General features: G+C 41.7%; 1 protein-coding gene across 2 annotated transcripts in view; it reads left to right on the forward strand.

Annotated features, from left to right (window-relative positions):
* Window positions 1-24,864, forward strand: part of slx9 (SLX9 ribosome biogenesis factor) — a 176,598-nt gene that overhangs the window by 102,876 nt on the left and 48,858 nt on the right. The window lies entirely within an intron of this gene.

Genomic DNA, 24,864 nt, shown 5'->3' on the forward strand with positions numbered 1-24,864 from the left:
AGTAAAAATGATCACGATTGATATGTATGCGGGTAAAGAGGTATAAAAGTGAATAGAGACAATGTGCATACGTGAATGTATCTGTACTTAGAGGAAAATATAGATAGTATAGACAAGAATTAATAAGGGAAGGTAATGGAATAGAGAGAATAAGGAGGGAACTAAAAGAATGACCTTTGTTACATATGAAAAGTGAAATCTTTTCTGGGGGGGGCTGGGTGGGGGGAAATAGCGGTCACTGCAAAATCAGTTGACGCTTGCGAGTGGATTCGCAAACCCAAATGGAGAGGGGAGATGTGGTTGTCCGACAAGGGATAAAGGACAACTCAGGAGGGGAAGGGGAGATTGGGGATAAAGAAGATATAAAGACTCTTATAAAGAGTTGAAAATAAGAAAACAGAAATGGAAAAGGAGGAAAGGTAATGATGGAAAAACGGAAAGAGAAGATAAACAAAGTATAAAATGGCTACGCTGAACTATATGACTTTAAATATTAATGGAATACATAACCAAATTAAAAGGAAGAAACTACTAAATTTACTGGAAAAGGAAAAAATTGATATAGCATTTGTCCAAGAAACACACTTAACTGAATTGGAGCACAAGAAATTAAAGAGAGATTGGGTAGGACATGTAACAGCAGCATCGTATAATTCAAAAGCAAGAGGAGTGGCTATATTAATTAGTAAAAATGTGCCATTTAAAATAGAAGAGGAAATAATAGATCCAGCAGGGAGATATGTTATGATAAAATGTCAGATATATTCGGAGTTTTGGAATCTACTTAATGTATATTCACCTAACGAAGAAGATCAAAAGTTTATGCAAGATATCTTTTTGAAGGTAGCTAATACGCAAGGGAACATACAAATTCAACCTGAATTTGGATCCAAATATGGATAAAACGGGGAAAAAAATTAACAGGAAGAACAAAGTAACCAAATTTATAATTAAATCAATGCAAGAAATGAAACTTTTGGATATATGGAGGAAACAAAACCCAAAAGAAAAGGAATACTCATACTACTCGGCTAGACATAAAACATACTCAAGAATAGACCTATTTTTGTTATCAGCTAGTATGCAGGATAGAGTAAGAAAAACAGAATATAAAGCGAGAATGCTATCGGACCATTCACCCTTAATATTGACAGTAAAGCTAGAGGACATCCCTCCAAGAATGTATAGATGGAGATTAAACCCCATGCTACTTAAAAGACAGGATTTTAGAGAATTTATTGAAAAACAATTAAAAATGTATTTTGAAGTAAATACGGAATCAGTGGAAGATAAGTTTATACTATGGGACGCAATGAAAGCATTCATTAGAGGGCAAATAATAAGTTATGTAACCAAGATGAAGAAGGACTATAATCAGGAAACAGAGCAGTTGGAAAGGGAAATAGTAAACATAGAAAAAAAATTAGCAATGAAGGAAGATACAACTAAAAGAAGAGAATTGGCGGATAAAAAAATAAAATATGAATCATTACAAACATATAAGGTAGAGAAGAATATAATGAAGACAAAACAGAAATATTATGAACTAGGTGAAAAAATGCACAAAATCCTAGCATGGCAGCTTAAGACAGAACAAGCTAAGAAAATGGTATTGGCATCAAGGAAAAAAGACAAACAAATTACATATAATCCAAAAGAAATTAAGGAAAACTTTAGAGAATTCTATGAACAATTATACCGAACTGAAAACGAAGGGAAAGAAGGGAAAATAGATGAATTTTTGACTAAAATTGAACTACCAAAACTACAAATAGAGGAACAAAATAAATTAACACAACCATTTGGAACAGTAGAAATACAAGAGATAATAAAAAAAATTACCAAATAATAAGACACCAGGAGAGGATGGATTTCCAATAGAATTCTACAAAACATTTAAAGACTTATTAATGCCGCCCCTCCTGGATGTAATCAACCAGATTGATGAAACACAAAGCATACCAGATTCATGTAAAACAGCAATAATTACAGTAATACTAAAACAAGGGAAAGATCCACTCTCACCAGCGTCATATAGACCAATATCTTTGCTAAACACAGATTATAAGATAATAGCTAAACTATTAGCAAACAGGTTAGCAGAACAGGTACCGAAAATGGTAAATTTAGACCAAACTGGATTTATCAAAAAAAGACGCACAACAGACAATATTTGTAAGTTTATTAACTTAATTCATGCAGTAGAAGGGAATAATGCACCTACAGTAGCAGTTGCTTTAGACGCAGAGAAGGCCTTCGACAGAGTAGAATGGAATTATTTGTTCAAAGTATTGCAAAAATTCAGTTTACCGGAGAAGTATATTAATTGGATTAAAGCATTATATAAGGGACCGTTAGCGAAAGTGACAGTAAATGGACATGTATCAAAGCAATTTAACTTAAGCAGGTCAACGCGGCAGGGATGCCCACTATCACCTTTATTGTTTGCGCTAGCTATAGAACCACTAGCAGAATTGATAAGAATAGATCATAATATAAAAGGAATAAAAATAAAAGACAGGGAATATAAAATCAGTCTATTTGCGGATGATGTGATAGTGTACTTAACAGAACCAGAACTATCAATAAAAGAATTATATAAGAAATTGAAGGAATATGGAGAAGTGTCGGGTTACAAGATAAACGTAAATAAAAGTGAAGCAATGCCTATGAATAATGCGGATTTCTCAAAATTTAAGAAGGAATCTCCATTCAGATGGCAAATGCAGGCAATAAGATACCTAGGTGTACAAATAAACAAAAATCTAGGCCAATTATATAAACTCAATTACAATCCACTAATGAAAAAATTACAGAACGATTTAGAGCATTGGAAAGAGCTACCACTAACACTAATAGGAAGGATAAACTGTATTAAAATGAACATTTTTCCAAGGATATTATACTTATTTCAGGCATTGCCAATACAACTGACAGAAAAATTCTTCAAAGAGTTAAAGAAAATAATAAGGAAATTTTTATGGAGAGGGGGGAAACCGAGGATAGCACTAGATAAATTAACAGAATGGTATAAACAAGGAGGCTTACAATTGCCAAACTTCAAAAATTATTATAGAGCCGCACAATTAAGATACCTATCAGATTTTTATCAAACAAGGGAAAAACCAGACTGGACGAGATTAGAATTAGATAAAATAGGGGAAAAGATACCTGAACACATATTATATAAATGGGACGAAAAATTGGTACAACATAGAACTTCTCCAATATTACATCATCTTCTCAATATTTGGAAGAAGATTCATGTAGAAAGAAATAAAACAAATTATCAATTACCAAAACTAATATTGACGCAAAATAAGCTACTCCCTTTTACAATAGATAACCTTTCCTTTAGAGAATGGGAAAAAAAGGGATTAAAAGAATAGAAAATTGTTTTTCAGGAAGTAGATTCTTATCCTTTGAACAAATGAGAGATAAGTACAATATAACTCAAGATACAGCGCTGGCATGTTACCAACTGAGATCCTACTTGAAGGATAAATTAGGAAGCAATTTGAGTTTACCAGAGGGAAGTAACCTTGAATATGTGATTACAGATACAATGTTAATCAAAAGATTTATAACAAATATGTAAATTAAACTGCAAGAGAAGGAGAATGAGGAAACAAATGGTAAAACTAAACAAAAATGGGAACAAGATTTAAATATAAAGATAAAAAAGGAAACATGGGAGAAATTATGTTCTGGAACGATGAGAAATATAATAAATACGAGGCTACGTATGATACAATATAATTGGTTACACAGACTATACATTACACCGCAAAAGTTAAATAAATGGGACCCAACAGTATCTGATAGATGTTTTCGATGTAAAAAAGAAAGGGGAACAACAATTCATGCAATCTGGACATGTGAGAGAGTAGAAAAATTTTGGGATGATCTCAATCAGATATTAAATAAAATAACAGAAAACAATATACCAAAGAATCCAGAGATCTTTCTCCTAAGTAACATAAAAAACAAAGAATTTGGAATTGATTTGGAGGATGCACAAAAAAGATTTGTTATGATAGCCCTAGCCGTAGCAAAAAAATGTATTATGTCAACCTGGAAATTGGAAGATAATTTGAAAATACAACAATGGTATATAGAAATGAATAAATGTATTCCATTAGAAAAAAATAACATAGTTTAAGAAATAATACTGAAATATTCGAACAAATATGGGAGCCTTACATTAAGTACAATAGCGAAAACCTACCGGGGACAAACATTACCTAAGTTGATGGAAGGAGAAGGAAAGAAAAGAATGGACTCAGTAGAATTTCTGGTGTATTTTTGTTGAATGACAACATTGTCTGACTGGTTTAATGCAACCTAGATTGTATACCTAAAATGGATGAGGGGGGGGTGGGGGGGTGGCCTGGGAGGAGGGAGGAGGGGCGGAGAAAAAGTCACTGTATATGTGTGAAAAAGAAAAAGTGTATATCATGGCTAATGTGATTTATGGTGTGAAAAATAAAAAAATAAATAAATAAAAAGCAATGCACTGTTTGTCTACTTAAATGCTTACTGCTAATTTTTTGTAACTCATTTTTTACTGAATATCAAAAAGCAGATTCCTGAAAACTGAAATAAAGTCAGGAAAATGCTGGAATTCTTTGAGGTTAAGCAGAACTGTGGAAAGAGAAACCATTTTGGGTTGTATAAAAGGTCTTAAGGAAGTCTCTTATGTTCTCATCACTAATAACCCCACTTAGTTTTGTGCCATCAGCAGACTTGGAGAAATTATATTTGGTCTTTTTCGCTGAGTTCATTTAGATATTGAGTAGTTGGGACCCAAGCACCAATCCTGGTGACATCTCTCTAGATGAATACATCTATTTAGTCCTCATGAGCTACACGGTCTCTTGAGCCTCCTCTACCATTCAGTATCATGAACTTTTCTTGACATTCTTGCTAATTTCTGGTAATCTTTCACCCCATTGCTTTTCAATTATCAGTCTACTGCTTCCTTTGACCTTTTGGGGAAGAAAATTGCAATGACTCGAAATGTTCTTTGATATAAAGGTTTGCCTCATTTGTTTTAAATGGTCAATCCTTTATTTTTAAGTAATGACTATTAGCTCTAGTTCTTCCACAAGGGGAAACCTTCTCCTATCTGTCAAAACCTTTCAGGAAGGCAGCAGATAGAGCTGCCATTGCACAGCTTCAATTAATTTTGGGTAAAACAACCACTGTAGTGATTGCAGGAGTTGAAGGAAATCACTGCTACACACTGATGGTCGTTAATGACTGTTTTTATTCAAATTTAGCTCACCCCTTTAAGGGCAGCATGAGCTCAGTCACCCGGTGCATTGTGACGGCATAATCGCTGCCCAGGGTGTGCTGGAAGGGATGCTGGAGTTGGAGAGAAACCTCTGACGACGCCATTTCCCCATGGCTGCCTCACTACGTGGCGATACAAGCGGGGCCGGTTCGCCATGAGGATATGTGCCGCCACACAACCCCCCACCCCCAGAACCAGCTACATGTCCTGTCGCTTTGGTGGCCAGCCCCGGCGCTTGGGCGCAGCCGTCTGGACCGGCTGTGATAAGTCTAAATGAGCAGCTTTTAAGCAGTCCACAGTAAACAGTCCTTCCCTGCCCCGCCACATCTAAAGTAAAAGTCCCATCCGACCGCTGGAGAACCTTGTATGGCCCTTTGTATGGGCACTGCAGTGGGGGCCCTCTGTGGTCCTCTGCGGATGAGCACAAATTGCGCCACATCCAGATCTTTCGGTCGATGGGATGGTCAGGTGCCGTGGTGCGATGGGGGCGGCAGGATTAGGTTGCCCAGTCGTTTATGGATGTCCGCGAACCGCTCACCTTCATTGTGCGTCATCTCGGCCTCTGGGCCGAAGAATTCGCCTGGCAGGGAGAGTGGCATGCCGTAAACCATTTCTGCTGACGAGGCTTGCTAGTCCTCCTTGGGCGCCGTCCTAATCCTAAGGAGAACCCAAGGCAACTCGTCCACCCGGTCAGGGCCGGAAAATCTTGCCATCAGAGAGAACTTTAGGTGTCGGTGGAACCTCTCTATCAACCCGTTAGACTGTGGGTGGTAGGCCGTGGTGTGATGGAGTGTTACCCCTAAAAGCCTTGCCAGCTGCCACCATAGTGCGGATGTAAATTGGGTGCCTCTGTTGCTTGTGATGTGTGTGTGTATATGGCTGACCAGGGCTCTGCTGATGCCTCATAGACCAGGATGACTACCAACCACCTGGTTGCCCTGTCCCATTATGGTAAACAAGTACTGCGACTCCCTGGACACCGGCAAGGGGCCCACGACATCAACGTGAATATGCTGGAACCTCCGCGTTGTTGAGTTGAAATGTTGAACAGGGGCCTGCATGTGCCTGTGGACTTTGCATCGGGTGCCAGATGCCTAGTTACGGGTTAGCGCTGCCACCTCCTTCTTGAGGCCATGCCAGACAAATCGCTGTGCCACCATAAGCACGGTAGTCTTCACTGAGGGGTGGGCAAGATTGTGGATAGAGCTGACGACCTTAGCCCTCCACTCCTGTTGGACTACCAGTGGAGGTGTCGCAGAGCAGCGGCTGGGTGGAATCAGGAAGCTGAATATTCTCAAGCTGGAGACCTGAGATGGCGGTCCAGAGAGCTTGAGTTTTGACGTCCTGCTGCTGGGCCTACGCTAATTGTGTGTAGTTGAGGCCAGGAGATAGCGTGCTGATGGCGGGGTGGGAGAGCGCATCCATGACTACATTATCCTTGCCCGCCCGGTGCCAGATGTCTATAGTGAATTCGAACACGTAGGACAGGTGGCGCTATTACCAATGCTGTGATAATGGAAGATAAACATAGCCCAAGCAGGAACTCCAGAACACTTTGAAGAGGTGTCAATCTGAGTGGATAGATAACCTTTTCAGCAAATGTGACCTCACTTTTCTGAAAACATGGAGCAAAAAACCAGGAAAACCACAAACTATTTACCAGACTACAACTGTTGGGAAAATGTTAGAATCTAGAACAAAGGATGTGGTGTGGCGGCCCATGGGTCCTTGGTCATAGCCAGCGATTGGGTAAGGGGCTTGTGATCGGTAAAACAGTGAAAGTTCTGTCCTCCAAGAAGTATCAGAAGTGGTGGATGGCTAGGTGTAGCACCATGAGCTCCCGGTCGAACGCACTGTATTTAAGCTCCAGTAGCTGCAACTGCTTATTGAAAAAGGCCAGCAGGCGCCACTGCCCATCCAGCCACTTTTCCAGAACTCCCCCGACCGCCGTGGCGGAAGTGTCAACCGAGAGCGCCATGTGTGCTTCTGAGTGCAGGTGCACCAACAAAGTCGCTTCTGCAAGGGACTGTTTCATTGCAGCAAAGGCCTCGCCCGCCTCCTCTGACCAGGCTAGGGTCTTCTCTTTCGTCATGATCAGCAAGAAAAGAGGGTGCATGATGCGGGGGTGAATCTATGGTAAAATTAACCATTCCCACATATTCCTGCAGGCCCTTGAGGGAGGAAGGTTTGGGAAAATGCTGGACGGCTGCCACTTTCTCCGGTGCTGGAGCTGCCCCAGACGCTGAGATGGTGTGCCCCAGGAAATGCAATGTCTGTTTCCCAAACTGGCATTTGGCCTTGTTGACCGTGAGGCCGAATTCTGCCAGCCGGGCGAACAGGGTACGGAGATGGGCCTTGTGCTCTTCGCGGCTGCGGCTGGCTACCAGGATGTCATCTAGGTAGATAAAGACAAAGTCCAAATCCCTACCCACTGTGTCCATGAGGCGCTGGAACGTCTGGGCCGCATTTTTCAACCCAAACGCCATCTGGAGGAATTCGAACAAGCCGAAAGGGGTGATAATGGCGGTCTTTCCAATGTCATTGGGGTGGACCGGGATCTGGTGGTATCCACCCACCAGATTGACTTTTGAAAAGAACCGCGCACTGTGCGGTAGCTGTCTGGAGTCATGGCATCATTTAGCCATCTGTAGTCTCCGCAGGGTCTCCATATGCAGTGGTGCTGTCCGACCGCCGAACGATGCCCAACTCCTGGAGCCTGGAGAATTCCTCCTTTGCCTTTTAGCTTCTCCGATGGCAGCCGCTAGCTCTGGCGTGCAGAGGGAGGCCTTTTGTGGAGATGTGATGGAAAACTCCATGGCGGGGGGGGAGGCGACGTCGAAGCGTGGCTCGAGGATGGCAAGAACTCGCTGAGGATCTTGCTGAACTCATCTGTGGTGGTGGCTGCCGTAGCAATTTTGGGTCTGTCGTCGTCCGCCATGCCCAGGCACACCAAGTGAAAGGTGCGGGTGTTGAGCAGCCTCCTACCCCTCACGTCCACCAGCAGACCGTGAGCCATTAGGAAGTCATCCCCTAACTGCGCGGTGCCCACTGAGGCCAGGACGAACCTCAAAGTGAACTTTTCGTCCCCCATCTGTATCTGTGCCCGACTGGTGCCATAGATCTTGATTGCGAACCATTGGCAGCCCGCAGGGTTGGACCTGGGATCCGGGTTCGCGTTTCCAGCACTGTCGGGGGAGGGCGCTCAGCTCGGCCCCTGCGTCCACCAGGAACCGACGGCCCATGGATTTGTCAGTGATGTAAAGGAGGCTGTTCACGTGGCCAGCCTTGGCAGCCATCAACAGCGGTTGGCTTGGCCGTTCCCCTGGAAGTCATAGGGCTGGCTGGAAGTCGCAGGGCTGATGGCACTTGTGGACTTTCACTCCCCGGCACTGGTGAGAATAGCACCATGTTGACTGGGTTTCCTCCGGCTTGTACTTGAGGGTATCCTGCGGATGGCGGGGCCCCAGCTTGGAAACTTGTCTGAGGGCTGCCTTGTTCTCCTATTTTGCGCACCAGAGGCATCTGCCTGGGCTGCGGCCTTGCGGGGGGTCGGAAAAGTCCTCTTTGGACAGATGGAGCTGGATATCTTTTGGCATCTGTTCAAGGAATATCTGGCGGAAGAGGAAACACGGCTCATGATCCTCCGCCAGGGTCAGCATTTTGTCCAAGAGGGCTGAGGGGCTGCGATCCCCAAACCAATCCAGGTGTAAGAGTCTGGAAGCACGCTGCTGGGAAGTGAGGCCAAACTTCCCCAGGAGTAGATCTTTGAGGGCGGTATACTTGCCCACTGCTGGTGGCCAGTGAATGATGTCGTCCACCCTCGCCACCGTGTCCTGCTCCAGCGCACCCGCGACGTGGTAAAATTTTGTGGTGTCTGCTGAGATGTTGTGGAGGTGGAATTGTGCCTCCACCTGCCTGAACCACATCCGTGGGACATGGGGCCAGAGAGGGGGGGGGGAGTTTGAGGGCTACTGCGTTCACCTCGGCTGCGTCCATTGTTCGCTGGATCCAGTCGGGGGTCACTATTGTGGTGCTTGCAGGAGCTGAAGGAAATCACAGCTACACACCGATGGTCATTAACGACTTTTTGTTCAAATTCAGCTCGCCCCTTTAAGGGCAGCATGAGCTCAGTCACCTGGTGCATTGTGACATCATAATTGCTGCCCAGGGTGCGGGCTGGAAGGGATGCTAGAGTAAGAGAGAAACCTCTGACGATGCCATTTCCCCATGGCTGCCCCGCCACGTGGCGATACAAGTGGGGCCGGTTCACCATGAGGATGTGCGCCGCCACACCACATCCTTTGTTCTAGATTCTAACATTTTCCCAACAGTTGTTGTTTAGTAAATAGTTTGGGGTTTTCCTGGTTTTTTTGCTCCATGTTTTCAGAAAAGTGGGGTCACATTTGCTGACAAGGTTATCTATCCACTCAGATTGACACCTCTTCAAAGTGTTTTGGAGTTCCTGCTTGGGCTATGTTTATCTTCCATTATCACAACATTTGAAATAATACTGTTATATATATGTGGCTTCGAGTGGAGCCTTGAATATAGACAGAATGGTTGAGGTACTAAGCCGGTCAGACAGCATCGCTGGAAAGGGAAATGAAGGACAAAGACCCTTTGCTAACACTGGGATAGAAAGAGAACAAGTGAGTTTTAAATTGCCAAAAAGATGTGGGAAGGATGGCACTAGCACTATCTTCTGCACCTCTTGGTCTCCTGGATGACATCTTGAAGGTCTAAAATACAGCAGAATATAAGAAATTAACAAGACTGTATCACCAAAACACTTAGCTGCAGAGTTAACAGATTTTGGTGCATTAGCACTGCTAACAGCACCACCGTGGTGGCCATTCCACAAACTAATGGTAGCAGATTCAAAACATGCTGGACCACGGGAGTTGCCGGACCACAGAGCACCGAATTGGAGAGATATACCCTGTACAGATGAATAGTTTTCAACCTGAAGTGTTGAACTCTGTTTCCCTTTCCACAGATGTAACCTGACCTGAGGAGTGCTACTCCTACTTGTTTTATTTTGGATTTCTAGCACTTGCAATGCTTTTTGATATGCAAGTCTTGAATATAATTTAGCTTCTGCATTTTCTTGGATTATAACAGTTGTCCCAGGTCAAAATTACTTTACTGAATGTGAACTGATTAAAACTGTCCTTGGGTTGTGAAAAATGCTATTTAAAGCCAAGCTTTTTTTCCTCGTCACAATATCACCCGAAAGTTTCTTGACTTTTATGACTTAGTTGCTGGAAGGAGAATGGAATGAGCTAATATTTGATGACATAAACTAAAAAATCCCATTAAACTTGTTAACATATTTTTCTGTCTTGAATGATTGCTTGTTATTTTAATACTGTACTGCAGTAAATTGAGAGCTCCTCTGTACCTAGGGTTAACGAATTGAAAAGGAGCAGAAAATTTGGATTCAATTACAATAAACAGCACATTAAATTTCTGCATTCTTGACAAAGAATCAAAGACTGTCTCATCTAGAAAACTTGATCTGCCCATGCTTTTGTTTCCGCCTTTGCTGTAATTGATATATAAAGGTAACACTGTAATTGACTTCTGGTGACTGAATTCAAAAGATCAGAATTGAATTAATATAGGCTGTCTGACTTAAGATGACAACTCATACTGAATAGTTATTATCATGGCTATTTCAGTGATTTTTAAAAAAATGTTTGCATTGGAACAAGAATTGGACACGCTTCTGAGGCCACTTCTGTCATTCATTTAGATGAGGCCTGTCTGTATGACCTCGCCTCATGGTTTCCAGCACTTGCTTGTGAAGAGCTTCCTCAGACTTCCTTCACACTATATTTCAAGTTAGACCACCTTGTTTTGGATTTCCCACCAATAGAAGCTGTTTTGCTCTCTTGGTCTCTCAAGAAAGGGAGAGAGAGAACAAACTGCTCCTTCTCAGGTTGACAGACTATTCACAATCTTTGAACAATTTAACTAAGGTGCCCAAATGTCATATTTTCAAATTTGCTCTTTATAGTAATGGAGATTGGGATCGAGAGAGATTTCAGAGATGTGGTTAAACTGAATGAATGGGTAATGGCACAGAATGTAACAATGAAAAATATGGTGGTCGTCTGGTTTGCACCAAGCAGAAATGGAAAGTGTTTTTTAAATAGTGATATGTTGGGTTCATGTTCAAAAGGAACCAAATCTGCTGGTACAAAAGCCATTGAAAGATGATGTGCAACTGCAACAAGCATTTTGAAATGTAAATGAAATGTTAACCCTTACTCATGATTTCACATCCACTTGTAAAAGAAGAATGAATGCAATTGTGTGGATCCTTTGTTGTACACCACTTGGAATATTGTGCACACATTGACCCAAGAAAGGATGTGTTTGCTATGTGGGAGATGGAGGGAAGGTTCATGGAACAGTATAGAGCACTATGGGCCCTTCGGCCTATGATGTGCCAACCAATTTAAACCTACACCACATCAATCTCATCCTTTCCAACCTCACAGCCCATAACCCTCTCCTGATATCCATGTGCCTATCTAAGAGACTTTAAAATGTCCAAAGCTTCCACCACCACTCCCTGCAGTGCATCCAGACATTCCCCACTTTCTGTGTCAAAAAAAATCTTTGATGTCTCCCTGAAACTCCTCACTTTAAACTGATGTCCTTTGGTATTGGCCTTTGCCGCCTGGGAAAACTATGCTGACTGAACATCCTACCTATGCTTCTCATAATGTTGATCACCTTCATGTAAGTTGTCTCTCAACCTCCATCACTCTAAGAGATGAAATGGTGCAGCCGAGATAGGTAAACTGGTTGACTGTTTTGAGTTTTGTGTGCCCAATGGAGATGTGGGGGGGCTGGTAGTCATGGTGGGGAGCTGGCTGATGGAGGACCTCCGTTTTCTTCAGGCTGACTTCCAGGCCAAACATTTTGGCAGATTCCGCAAAACAGGACGTCAAGCGCTGAAGAGCTGGCTCTGAATGGGCAACTAAAGCGGCATCGTCTGCAAAGAGTAGTTCACGGACAAGTTGCTCTTGTGTCTTGGTGTGAGCTTGCAGGCGCATCAGATTGAAGAGAATGCCATCCGTGCGGTACCAGATGTAAACAGTGTCTTCATTGTTGAGGTCTTTCATGGCTTGTTTCAGCATCATGCTGAAGAAGATTGAAAAGAGGGTTGGTGTGAGAACGCAGCCTTGCTTCACGCCATTTTGTACTTTGTATAGTAAAGATAAAGATACATAACCAACGTTTCGGGCTTGAGGTCTTCAATAAGGTATGAAAAAATGTTGACAGGTGTCTGAACAAAAAGGGAAGGGTGGGGAAGGAGAATGGTCCCAAAAGCAAGAAATAATAGGTGGAGAAGGGAGGGAGGGCACAGTAGCAAGCAGGTGGAGGAGGGATGGCGAGGTAAATAGAGAGGAAAGGGGGTGGAGAGCTGAGGGAAAGAAGACGGGGGAAGTGAGAAAGGAGAGTAGGTTTGCAGAAATCCATGTTAATGCCATCCAGATGGAGCATGCCCAGACAGAAAATCAGGTGTTGTTCCACCAATTTATCGGTGGCCTTGGTGGGATAATACATGGACAGACATAAGAGTATGGCAGTGGAAAAAAGAACTGAAATGATTGGCTTCTGGGAGGTCCCAGTCACTGATGTCAACTGAGCAAGAGTCTCCCAGTCTGTACTCAGTCTCTTCGATGTCAAGAAGGCCACAAAGAAAGCATCAGATGCAGTAAATCACTCTTGTGGATACACAAGTGAAGTGTTGCTTCACTTGAAAGGCATGTTTGGCTTAATGATTTTCTCCAGCATTGTGTTTTACTTTAACCACAGTGTTTTCAGACTTTCATGTTTTACTTCAGATCAGTTGGAGCCAAAGTCTGATCTAAATCTGCTGGAAACCAAAACTAATTAATCGGTCAATGGTATACACTGATCGATAGTTTTCACAAAATTATGTACCAAAGTACTCACTGTTGGAAAGTCTCCCACAATGCAGAAAAACCAGTTGACCACGGAATAGTAAGGGGTGATGTGTTGACCTATGTCAGAACCAGAATATAAACCTATACATGGTGTGCTAATGAATATGAAATCTGGTGAGCCTTGTCACATCTATCCTTTATCTTTTTCCTTTTTTACTCTTGTATTTTTATAAAACTGGGCCAGATCGATACACATTAATTCCCATTTCCAACCAGACCTTGAAATAAGGCTTTCAATGCAATCCTTGCAGATGTGAACATTGGTATTTGTTTTTTTCTGAAGCAAGATAATTTTAACTTTCTACTAAACAAATATTTTGTTGATTTATGAATCTGTGATATACTTTGCAAATTGTTTTTGTAAATGACCTGTATGGATACTTATTAGAAACTAATTCAGACACCTTTGAAAGAAAGCACAGATAGCTGCATTTATTTCACACGTTTTCTTTTTGGCAGCCTCTTTGCTACCTGTCAGGATTACAATTCCATTGTTGTGGTCAGTCAAATTGGGACTGCAGTCATGGAAAAAGGATCTTGGAAGTTCAAAGAAATAATGTTTTCTTTACTAATAATTAAATTTCCTTGCGTGAGGCAAGCATGGCCTTCCTTGTCAATTGCATCATCCTCTGTCAATGGCTCAAGTCTATTGTCAGTGAAAGTGCATTCATTAAACTTTGTCTTCATCAGTGTAGTTTGAGGATGCCAGTCTTCACTGCCATCATTAGCTCCCTGTACCTCAACTATGATTTTTCAACTATGTCTAAACATTACTCCAAAGATTGCCTTGATTTCTAATGTCTTGTCTCTGATTTTTCTCAGCTCATATGTGACTAACTTGTCCTTTGTGGTTTTGTCACTTAGTAATTCAATTATTCCATTGCTCTCATATCCAGACATTTATTCTCCATTCTAATTCTCTGAAGATCTGCTACCTGTATCCTGCTACATGTATTTTGTCTGGCTCATCCATGCCCCCAATCACTTGTTAGAACTCCTGTCCACATCTGCCTCTCCTGCACTGCAACCTTGTTCTCTATCTCCTCACCCTCACGCTAATCAAATCCCACTTTGCTCTGCAGGGGGAGGAACCTACAGATGCAGTGATGGTTAAACGTTTACAAAGAATGTAACTGAAAATAAAGTAAAATGCTTTAAGGCTTATTTATTTTTGCAAGTGAAGTTTGTTCAGTGTCAGTATAGTATGGTATTTATGCCTTTTAAACTATTTATTCTTAATGCAGGTATTAGTTGGGCATTCCAAGAGTAAGTCTCAAACATTCAGAAGATACACTTGTCCAGCATCTAGCAATGCCCACGGCTAAGTGATACCAGTGGTTTTGCTGTTTTTGCTAAAGACCTTCTACAATCTTACAGGAAAGCTTCAAATTGTAGAGAAAATTTAATATGATTGAAATACAATGACAAGATCTGTAGAATATGAATTTCCCTGTAATGGTTTTTGGAACCATCTTGCACAAAGTTCATGGCGCAGCTGGTCTGTTGTTATTTGAGCAAGCTATTTTGCATCCCTGTTCTTTTGCATGGCCCTGCAATATTTTCACTTCCAAGTAATTATCTGTTTTCCTTTTGTGTGTAATTACTAAATGAGCTTCAATGACCCTTTCAGGTAGCATTTTACAGATTATGGATCGTATTTATAAGAATGTGCTTTTATCTCCTATCTGGCTCTTTTACCACGTGTGTTCTGGAAGATAGAGCGAGAACTGTTGCCAATAGAAATAGTGTGTTTTAATTGACTCTTCGTAAACCAATTCATATTTTTGAACATTTGAAATTTGCTATGATTCTCGTGCAATTAAAAAATTTGAATGTAGCCACAGAAATGTTCTTTTTCCCAGGATGTTAGCAAGACCATTCTTTAAAATTTTGAAACAAATTAGAACATTGTATGGAGGTAAAGACGATTGCTGCTTGAAACTGTTGAGATATGGCAAGCTAGTAATTTTTTAACATGTTTCACTATATTTCATAAATGAATAATCTCCTTGTACCTGGTACCATGTTGAAAAAAATTAGATTTGGATACGATGCCTCAGTAAAAATACTTCAGTAAAACTTGGTACATTTCAGCAGGCATTTGGATTTTCAGCGGATCTTCATATTTGAATATGAATTATTAGAAACAATTGTTTCCAATTAATAAACATTTTATTCATTCAACAGACACTTAATTTCCTTCAAAGTACTATATTATTAAATTGGCAAGTTTTTTGAGGCTGAGTTCTCTTTCCATTTGCAGGCTGCAGAAACAATTTGAAATAGTACAATACTGCAGCACAGTATTGTCTCAGATATTGATCAGTGGTTGTAATATTCGGTTACTTTGTAGTAATTGCTATGGCAGCTTATTATCCTGCTCAGTGCACAGATTCTTATGTAAACTAGAGAGTACACATTCGGTGAATCACTTTGATGATTTGTAAGCAGAAATGCCCTTAATTCCTCTCTAACTGGTGTAAGAAAGCATTGAAGACTAGTCATGTACTTCAAATGTAATTGTATTACCATGAGAGTACTCTCATCACATTAGATTCGAGATTGTTTATTGTCAAGTAATAATAAGTGTCATATGACATAAAATTGCCTTTGTCTGCTGAAAAGCAGATTTGCCGTCGGCAGAAATTTCCTGAAACGCCTCCGACAGTCAAAGAAAGAGAAGCAAGAGAGTTTCCCCCCCCCCCAACCCAGAGTCTATGAGTGTCTGTAGATTTGTCTGTAGCACTTCCACAGTCTCTGCATCCACACAGAGTCCAGTCCAAACCATTGACAACCCAAGCTCCAGGATCAGGAACCTTTTTTGCATCCTGGTCTGATACCTGGTAGCCCTTCAACCAGTTTCGAGCCAATCTCCAGTAGTCCGTGGCCTGGTGCAAGTCTCTTGACCACAGTTTCCAGCAGCCCACAGCCTCCTTGGGTTCCTTGCTTTGAGTTACCAACAGCATGCCACCTATGTGTTCTTCAGCCACAGAGCTCCTCACTGGTCCGCCGCTGTGGTCACCATCCTGTGGGTCGTCTCATCTGCTTATCCAGTCCTCCGCTTGCCTTTGTCTGCAACCCTTTGTGGCTTCTGCCAATCATCGGCGTCACCATCTTGGGTGCAAACCCCATGGTCGTGAGACTTTAAATACAGTACAACTCTGATTATCCAAAATGGTCGGACTGGACCTATTTCAGATGACTGAGTTTTTCGGAGAACTGGTCATACTTTAAAAACAGCCCAGTAGCAACAGAAAATCACTTGTATCAATATTTAAACAACAATAAAGAATGAGGGAAGGCTTTTTTAGCATTAAAATTATGTTTAATTCTTACCAAAAAAATGCTGGCCACTGCCAATCCCCGACACATCTCCACCACTGCCGCTGATTCCCAGGGAGGCCTCAAGGCCAGTGGAACATTCACTGGTGAGTCACCATCTCCTGTCTCCCTGTGGGCTTATTCCGGCAAGGGTTGTTCAGGCTTCACATTCTTGTTCTCGATGTTGGAGCCTGACACAGACCCAGTCTTTGCCTGCGCACACTCCCCCTCCCAACTACTGCCACTGATCACCAACACTTCCCCACCAAAGTCCCACTCTGCCCAGGAGCCTGAGGTCCCACTCTTGCCCGGGAGGCAGGTCCCTTTGATGACGCCGGGCCAAGGGATTCTTCTGACTGCTTGCAGCTGGGAGATGGTTGCAAGCAGTATGAGAAGAGTTGGAGAGAAAAGTCAATAGGGGAAGGTAAAGAAGAAATGGAAAGGGAGGGGAGGGAGTTACCTGAAATAAGGACAATCGTCATTCTAATTTCATGTCGGTTGATTTTTTTTTTCCCAACCTTCGAGGTCAGTTCAGCTCTGAAAATTTTTTAGATAACTGAGGACTTCTAATTTGTTTCGGATATCCTCATTTATCCAAATTTTTTTGGAAGTGAATGGATGCCACTTGCGGGTCCAAAAAAATTTTGGATAAATGAGGATTTTGGATAATCCGATTTTGGATAATCGAGTTGTGCAGTAAAATTACCTCAGCTCCTTTAATGGTCTGTTCAAGGCCTGTATGGAGCTGACAGCAGTTGGACTGGGCAGTTGGACCCCGCGGGACCGCTGTGTAACCATTCCTCACAGGCCAGCAGCAGCGCTGCCATTTTTCTTTTCATTTTGTGCATTATCAATATTTATCTCAAGAGGAATCTATCTTGAGGAAAACACAAACAGTCAATGGTCTCTGTGACAATAACATGTAGAAATATGCTTTTATTTTTATACCAATACATTCCAGATACGTGGTGACTTGGTTATTCCACATTTAAAATAAAAAATATCCAAATTAAGACAATTGAATTTTTTTTTATACCATGTTAAAATTTCACACCAAAGACTGTTCTATTTATTCCAGGGCCTTTTTCTAGTGTGGAATTTTATTTGGAAGTTTTTGTCTGAAACAGAATTGAATGAAATAATTGGAGCTTCAGATGCAATCCTGTTATGATTGTAAAGACAACCAGGTCTCTAATATCTGGAGGTGTTAATGAAATAAATGAGAGATTATTCCCATTTATTGGCAAATTGGCCATTGAAAAACATGTTTCCAGTTGTTCATGAAGCAATTGAAAGAAAATAAACCTTGTGCACCTGGACTGCCCAAAAAGAGCAAATTTGAGAAAGAGCATTCAAGGGATAACAGTGGAAAATGTGACAAAGGTATTAATCAGAGAATTATGTGTGGTATTAATCAGAGAATTTTAAAAGCTGACATGGATCAACTGATGACCATCTCCTGTATTATTTATTTTCTGAGTACCAGCAAAGAATTTTCTGTCATGAAGTTTCCTTTTGACTTTTTGTCATTGTTATTACTTTCCTGAAGCTCACGCTGAAATGTAAAAGTGCGAATACAAAATGTTGACCAAATCCAATTATGTTTGTTTAAATGGAGAGGTGCAAAATTTTGATATTGAACAGGAATGTTATTCAGATATTGTGGGGTTAAGTATGCGGCTTTTGTGAACCAATGGCTGTGCTTGATGCAACTGGATATCGCACTATTAATGTTCCAATGGAGAAAGAGCTGATTGACTAGAAATTGACTTTTTTTGTTAACGACTCTAATGAGCATAGCACTTTTCATTTGGCGAAATTCTACACTTCGTGTTTTTTTTAAATTCCCTTTTTAAAAGTCCTTCCTTCACCTATCTTTTGGATAATATTGGACATGCACATTAGGGATTCGTGCACACTTAAGTTTTGTGCATTCATTGTTCTGTATTGAGATCATTTTTATCCATGCTCTCATATTAAAATTAGAATCTTTATAAGATTTATGAAATTGTTGGGTGAAATAGTTACATTGGATCAGACTTGCTGATATTAAGTGGTTCACATGGTCTCAGGATCCAGAAAACACAAAAAGAAAGTGAGTGTACCAGACGTTTCTCATCCTTGCAAATTTTGCATTGGCTGTTGTTAGCTTCCTGCCAAAGGTTAGTAAGCAGCATGTATTTTATTTTACAGACATTTCTTAGATTCTGAATTTGAATTCTGTTTTGTTAACATCAGCCTATTCCAAAAATGTTCTACAGTCAATGAAGTGCCATTTTAAAATGAAGCTATTTTGACAGGAAATGTAATGGGCAATGTATGCACAAAGCTTGGCAGCAGTAATTGAGGAGGAAATGTTAGCCAGAACATTGGAAAGGAACTAGAATATGAAAGGATCTTACCACAAAACTGGCACTTGCAATAGTTCTGGCTGAACCTAAAGGGAACCTTTCATCCTTGGGTGTTCTGCCTGCTGATTTTTTTTACACACCGTTTTGTCTGGAATGCTGTATCAGTGCATCTGTTGCTACAACTATCATTTATATCAAAGACAACGTTGCACAGCCCAACAAATATGACCTTCAATTACAAATATTAATTGGACAGCTTCTAAATTCTTGACAACCATTGAAAAGGTCAAGGACAGGATGTGGTCAGAAACACCATCAGCAGAAAGTTATCCTCCGAATTGTACTTCATTCCACCTTGGATATACTGTATGCCACAATTTTAATGCTGATGAATTCCCTACTTTACAGAACATGGAGTTCCTGCAGCAATTGTTACCGTACACCTGCATTGAGAAGAGAAGTACAGAGCATGCTTGCAATTGCCCGTCATAATTGTTGCAGAATTCAGGGAGAAACCCTACCATAAATCTCTTGGGCAGAAGACTTGTTGCTATGCCGAAAGTACCTACATAATCTGATGATATTTTGCGTTTCCATTATAAAATAGGTTAGCTTTAAGACAGTAGCTGTTACGTTGTTTGATGATTATTATTTATACGGGACAAATGCATGTTTCCATTTCATAAGTTACAGCATTGGCTCTGAGCTTTCTCTTACTCCAATATGAGGGGTTTAGCATTGGGCCAATGGAATCCTGCCACTGATGTAATGACAATAAACAGCCAGAGTAAAATCCCTGAAACCAATGACCACTGTTTCTCCCACCTTCCTCCCCCCCTCAGATCATACTACAGGTACACGATCCTTTATCCGGACATCTAAAATCCAGAAAGCTCCAAAATCTGATAAGTGGGGAGAGAGGCGGCCGGCGCTTGGGGGAGGCGGCTGAGGGACCGACGGTTGGGGGAGATGGCCGGGCGACTGGAAGGGGGTGGGGGTGGATACGGTAGCACAATTCAGGTGGGCTTTCCGAAATCCGGAAAAATCCGAAATTCGGAACACACTATCCCCCAAGGGTAAAGGATTGTGTACCATTCAGGCTTTGTGCCAGCTCAGCCATTCAATAAGATGATGATGGATGATCTTTTGTCTGTGTACCACCTTCCTGCACTAACCTCACATTGCTTGAATTCCAACCCATTCTATTCCCACAGCTGACATCTCTATTCCCCACTCCAGAAATCCTAAAGGCTTTTGTGAGCCTGTCAAAGGGAAGTAATTTATAGTATTCTGCCATGTCATCTGAACAAGTTTGAAAGTCTGATAACTCAATTGATGATTTCACTAGTGCAGTCAGCAAACAGGGGAGACTTATTCAATACTCTTGTCAGGATCTCAAAAGAGTCATGAAGATCCTATTTTGAGTGAAAGATGATATTTTACTAGCTGAGTTTTTTTAATACTTTGCTGAACTCTTTCTGGTATTGATGTTAAAAGTTAATCTCCTGACATTTTGAAAAGCTTTGGTTTATTAATTAACCTTGGTTGGTGTTTCATAGCAGTGGTAGGAATTCTATAACTTGCAAGAACAGAGAGTATAGTTATTCATGTTTATCATTGCCTCATTGTCGGGTCTCATCAGTCCCCAAAAATGTTTCTCTGCACTAGAACAGAAAATGCACTTGGCATGGGGAGAGTAAAGAAGAATGAACATTTCAGATTAGTGTCATCTTTGCGTATATCAAGTGAAGGTAGATTTTCCTCAACGGATCTCTGCCAATTTATCACTTGCATAGCAGTCTCACAGATGAAAATTTATAGAGTAAAGGAAGGTTTATGTTGGCAGTGGAAAATGTCCATGTGTTGAGGAATATCGGTGGGCAAATTCAATGATGATGCTTTTTATGGAACAGGATACGAACTGATAATGGGGTTATTCTCATTAATTTTTACTTAATTTTGGTGAAATTGAGCCATGATAAGAAAGTTGCTGTGATCTTGATAAGAATCACGGTACCACACAAAAAAAAATTAAATATTTTGATACTATGTCTGGCTCAAAGATATCAGAGGCCAACTGGGCTCATTGCAGTGTAATCTTTTATCAGATGCTCATTTTTGTCACAAAAATAAAACACATTTTGCCAGCTAATATTTTGTTTCCACAGTTTTACTGGAAACTCTTCAAGTCCTTTTCATTTGAGCACAAGTCTGCTAATTTTAGATTAAATGTTTACGTTGCTGTAATTGTTAGGGTTTCAAAATCTGCAGGTCCTGGAAAGGTGTTTCTGTTTCTGAGCTCATACCTCATTTACCATGGAAATTAGCTGGAAAAAATGAAACAAGTACTTCAATCTACTGGAGAGGAGGTTACACAATTCTATTGGTAGGCAAGACCTGTCTACTTATTTCGATAAGCATTAATACATGTTCAGCGGTGAAATCTAAAATTTTAGGTTTTCATCATATTTTTAACGATATCCACCTGCAGATATATCCACAGGCAGTGAGAATGCTGAACAACCAAATGAATTGTTCACACTAACGATCTGTGACTCTTAAATGCACAAAGCAATATTTATTTATATAGATGGAATACTTGTCCTGCATATATATTGTTTGACACTATGTGTGTTTATGTCTGCTTCTTTGTCCGCATGTTTTACACCGAGGATGGGAGGATGCTGTTTCGTCAAGTGGTACTTGTACAATCAGATGACAATAAACTTGACTTGAGATCTCCAGATGCTTTGCTGAATAACATTTGAGGTGCCCACTAGAATCATTTGGGGGGCTTTTAACTTCTGTGAGCAAAGGTCCAACCAGTTTCCCTCCCCCACCATCTTCATTCTGGCTGAATGTTTTCTTATATTGGATTAATCCTCCTTTAGCTTAATTCACTTCAAATTCTGTCTGACTCTTTGATGTTTGTGGGACGGTCCTTGTTTCAGTCCCTCTTCACCCCCCCTCCCTCTCCCTCTGGTTTCCTTTCCATTGACTGCATTGCTACTGCTTCTTAGAACATTCAGTGTTCAGATTTCAGCGCCTTTCCTGCCAATTTCCACCCTTGTTTCAAACAGTCCAAATCCAACTCCTCCTTCTCCTCCTATCCTACTTCCTGTAGGAACTTAGTTCCAGTCTATTCTCAGTTTCTTCTGCTCTTTTCTGTCTCCTCTTCACTTTCCTGACCGGTATCTGACTTAAAAAATTTTTTTTTAATTTATCACATGGTAGAAGCTGATTCCGGCCTCTAAAACCCATGCTGCCAATTAACCTACAACCCCGTACATTTTGGAGGGCAGGAAGAACCCAGAATGCCTGGGGGGAAACTCTGTAGTGGTTACTACGATGCTATTTCCTTTGTCCTCGTGCTCCTTCTCCACCATAGCCCAAAGGGCTCTAAACTGCTTCCCACATTTTCACGGAACTTGGACCAGCAGGCCTCTTACCTCATGATGTGCCGATCTATATAAACCTATTACACATCAATCTTATCCTTCCCAACCTCACAGCCCATACTCCTCTATCCTTCTTGCATCCATGTGCTGATCTAAGAATCCCATTGTACCAGCCACCACTGCCATCCTGGCAATGCATTCCAGGCACCCACCAAAGAAACATACCTATGGAGTCTCACCTCGACTTCCCTCCAATCACCCTGGGAGAAAGATGCTGGCTGTCTATCCTATCTCTGCCTCTCTTGAGTTGCCTCTCATCATCAGTTGCTCCAAAGAGAAAAGCCCTAGCTTAGTCATCTTACTTCGTAAGACATATTCTCTAAACCAGGCATCACCCAGGTAAATTTCTGCACCTTCTCCAAGGTCTCCACATTCTTCTTATAATAAGTTGACCAGAACCAAACAACACTCTTAAGCATGATCTAACCAGAGTTTTACAGAGCTGCAACATTACCTCACGACTCTTGAACTCAATGGTTGAAGTGCCAGTTGATGAGTAGACAAAGACGATGTGGTCAAACAATAATCATGGCTTTTATTAACAGAAACTCATGGTGCAATAATGCAAGACAATAGGTGCATACACAGTTATACCCAAAGGGAGTGTCCTTAACAGTAGAGATAATGCACAGCCAATATTAGTACAGCAAGGCTCGCCAGAGGGGTGCCAGGCAGCTTGGCAGACATACACCACAGTCTCCCCCCCGGCAGAAGAAGGGTTAAAATCAAAAGGACGGCTGCTAGGAAAGAATGAAGCAAGCGATACATGGATACCATGTTTGGCCTTGAGATACTCTAACAGCCAAAATACGCCAGTATCTAGCAAGCAATCGAAGTATAATGAGATGTTTTATGAATATGTCAGCCTATCAGGTTATTTACAAATTCTGGTGCTTCGTCTCAAAACAGGTGGCTCCTTTGAAACCTTGGGAACTCGCCCAGGTCCTGGATCTGTAGTGTGGGAAGGACTGGTTTCTGGACCTGGTCCAGAATTGGCAGTAGAGCCTCAGCATGGCCATCTGAAAGCTTACTAGGGGTCACAGGCTGGGGGGGAGTGAGTCCAACCTCTCAGGCTCACACTGAGTAGGGGTGCGAGGAAGGGGCGAACCAGGCGAGGCCAGATCTCTTAGGGGTACAGTGTCAGTACTCCTGTCTGGGAATTTAACATGAGCATAGTTGGGGTTAGTATGCAGTAGCTGAACTGGTTGAACTGGGGGGTTTGTTTTACATGCCCGAGCGTGGCTCTTCAGCAGCACGGTTCCAGGCTCAGATAAACAGGCTGGCCAGTCTATCACAGTTCCTGATTTCCTAGGAAAGGCAAACATACGATCATGAGGTGTTTGATTTGTTGCAGAACACAATAAAGACCGAATAGAATGTAGTACCTCAGGCAGCACCTCCTGCCACCGGGTAACTGGGTAACCATGTGTTTTTAAAGCAAGATTAACAGTCTTCCAGACTGTAGCATTAGCCCTTTCAACCTGCCCAGTGCCCTGCAGGTTGTAGCTCGTGGTATGGCTGATGGCAATCCCCTTTCGTAGCAGGGCTCGCCGCAGTTCAGCGCTCATGAATCCTGAGCCTCTAGCGGTATGAATGTAATTGGGAAAACCAAAAATGCTGAAAATTCTGTCAAGTGACTTAATGACAGACGCTGACGTCAGGACATATTCGATTACTGTAAGAAAATATAGATTTTTGTTGTTGGAAGGTAACAGCCCTTTAAAATCTAAGCTAATCCTCTCAAAAGGTCGGGTTGCTTTGATGAGAGTGGCCTCTGGAGCTTTGAAGTATTGCGGTTTGCATTCTGTGCAAACAGGACAGCTTTTAGTCAGTTTTCTGACTTCTTCCAGAGAGTAAGGAAGGTTGTTAGCCCTTATGTAGTGGAAGAATCTCGTGACTCCTGGGTGGCGCAGTCTGCTATGGATCTCTTTTAGCCCCTCCAGCTGAGCACCAGCAGCAGATCGTGACAATGTGTCAGAAGGATCATTTAACCTGCCCAGTCTGTACTGGATCTCGTAATTATAAGTTGGGAGTTCTATTCGCCAGCGTGCCATCTCATCGTTCTTGATTTTACTTTTGTGTTTAGTACTGAACATGTAGGATACAGATTTCTGATCAGTGACAAGAGTAAATTTTCTGCAGGCTAAAAAGAGTCTCCAGTAGCGAACAGCTGGGCTTTTTCAATGGCTGGATGTTTAAGTTCAGGTCCGCGTTACGTGCGGGAGAAGAATGCCACAGGTCTGCCCTTTTGATTAAGGGTTCCTGCCAAGGCACAATCTGAGGGATCAATTTCCACTTGGAATGGAACATCCTCGTCAATGGATGAGAGTGCTGCTTTGGCAATATCAGCTTTAATTCTCTCGAAAGCCTTCAAGGCCATTAGAGAGAGAGGAAAAGATTTAGTGTCAAACAAAGGGCGTGCCTTCGTATCGTAGTCCCAAACCCATTTGCAG

The sequence above is a fragment of the Narcine bancroftii genome, chromosome 4 (assembly GCF_036971445.1).
Source record: "Narcine bancroftii isolate sNarBan1 chromosome 4, sNarBan1.hap1, whole genome shotgun sequence".
NCBI lineage: Eukaryota > Metazoa > Chordata > Chondrichthyes > Torpediniformes > Narcinidae > Narcine > Narcine bancroftii.